Raw genomic sequence first — 1,998 nt, 5'->3', positions numbered from 1 at the left:
GAAAGAAAGAAAGAAAGAAAGAAAGAAAGAAAGAAAGAAAGAAAGAAAGAGAGAGAGAGAGAGAGAGAGAGGGAGGGAGGGAGGGAGGGAGGAAGGAAGGAAGGAAGGGAAAAGAAAGAGACATACCATGTAGAGCATTTGCAAAGCAAATCCTTGGCCTGTGAATTCTCCATTTGCCTTGTCCTACGAGGACCCGTGTACCTCCAATTTGTCTCCTTTCCACTTTCAGATTAGTGTCTGTGTCGTGGCCCTCATTCTCTGGCCGACCCACTGTCTCTTCCCCAGCGTGCTTGGAGCTGGTTGCCATGCCCTCTGGGAGCTGAGTAGCAAAAGATCATGCGACCTGGTGTTTGAGGCTTATTATGTACTCTCTGTCGTCACTGAACAATAATTCGAGAGATCTGTATGAAGCCTCCAAACACACGGATGAATACTTAAAGCCAAAGGCTTGATGCGTTACTGGTATAATTTTAGGTGCCAGATGCAGGTTGGGGGGGTTGGGGGTGGGAATTTGGGGACAGGGGAGTGCTCTCAGGTTCTTATGAAATCACAGCATTTTGAGAGCTCCCTTTTTCCTTCCGCGAACAGTGGTATGCCTGTTTGGGGAACTGTGCCTACAGTCAAGTTATTCTGCCCAATTCTCAGCCCCTCAGCCCCTCACACCACAGAAATCAAGAACCAGAGCCAAAGAAACCCCAAACAGATGTCCGTAGATAAAAACAAAGCCTGCAGTACTAGTTCTAAAAATAGATTCTGTGGCTTTGGGTTTTCTAGCTTACTGCTTACCGTGTTTCCCGTTGGCTTGATAACCCACCAGGCGAGGTGGCTGGCAGGCTTTCTTCGGCTCTTTTTGGTGAGTGGCATCTTTCCTTCTAAGGAACAAAAGACCTCCTCCAAAAATGCAAGTCAGTCAACATCTCTTGAGAACCTACCAGGTTTGCGGGCCTGGGCGAGGCCCCGGAATTGGAGGAGGGTGTTTCAAGAATACAGGCCCACACGGGATATATGTCCAGTCTGGAGATAAGGCCTGGTCCCCACAGACTTGTGGTGGGAGGCTGGCAGGGAGAAGCTGTTGGCCCCTGGTGTTTCACAGGGAACTTCAAGACGGGAGCCGGGCAGTGTGGCCTCCTGAGCCCCTGCCCTGCTTAATTTGCTTTGTTTCTGAAACCCACTGATCAGCATCCCAACGGGCCTCGCTCATGTTCAGGGCTGTGTGCTAAAACTTTATTAGCTCCTTTCTGGGCCCCTTTCCTATTAGTGTAGGGGTTCCCCTTACATTGCCACTTTCCTTGAGAGGTTGGTCATCTGCTCCTCAACGAATCATTTCAAATTAAAATGCTTCGTTCCAGTGGATATTTTCTTTACAGCCCAACAACTGTAACTTGCGGCACTCCCCCCACCAGGCTGCCGTGACGATAGAGAGTCGCCCAGTTCCACACTGTCCCCGCGTCAGCTGTCTGCCTAGCACGGACGCACCCCGCCGGGCCACCTGAGCTAATGCGTGCTTGAGCCTCTTTGCAAAACATCCGGTGGGTTGAGTTAAGGGAATCGTTCTTTCTACGCCCTCTCCCCCGTCTATCTGATGGTCTCCGGTGGCCAGAACACGTACCTTCCCAAGCCCCGAGATCAAGCGTGTGTGTGGGTCCGCATTTCATTTTTAGAGGCATAGGATGTGACAGTTCTTTATGGCTTCACTGCTGGAGGCTGCCCTTACCCCCTGCCCCCCTTTTGATTCAAGCTCTGAAACCCGTCGTGGGCCGAGCCCAGAGTGAAGTGGCCCCCTGTGCGCTGTAGGCCCTGTCCTCAGGAAGCTCACAGTCTCTCAGGAGTGACAGGCAGGTCACCAGCTGGCTCCCATGGGGCAAGACCCACGATAGCGGCAAGAACAAAGGGGGCGTGAGAACCCGAAGGAAGGAAGCATTACTTGTGCTTGGGAGGGAAGAGGCTCAGGAAAGGCTGCTCAGAGGAGGCGAAATTTGAGCTGGGTCAGATGGGAAA

At 52.0% G+C, this 1,998-nt stretch overlaps 1 protein-coding gene across 2 annotated transcripts in view; it reads left to right on the top strand.

Moving 5' to 3' along the window:
* Nucleotides 1-1,998, top strand: part of HS6ST2 (heparan sulfate 6-O-sulfotransferase 2) — a 293,116-nt gene that overhangs the window by 173,489 nt on the left and 117,629 nt on the right. The gene's annotated exons all lie outside the window — the stretch shown is intronic.

This window comes from Ursus maritimus, assembly GCF_017311325.1.
Source record: "Ursus maritimus isolate PB19 chromosome X unlocalized genomic scaffold, ASM1731132v1 scaffold_X1, whole genome shotgun sequence".
NCBI lineage: Eukaryota > Metazoa > Chordata > Mammalia > Carnivora > Ursidae > Ursus > Ursus maritimus.
This window is presented reverse-complemented; position numbering and strand designations above follow the sequence as displayed.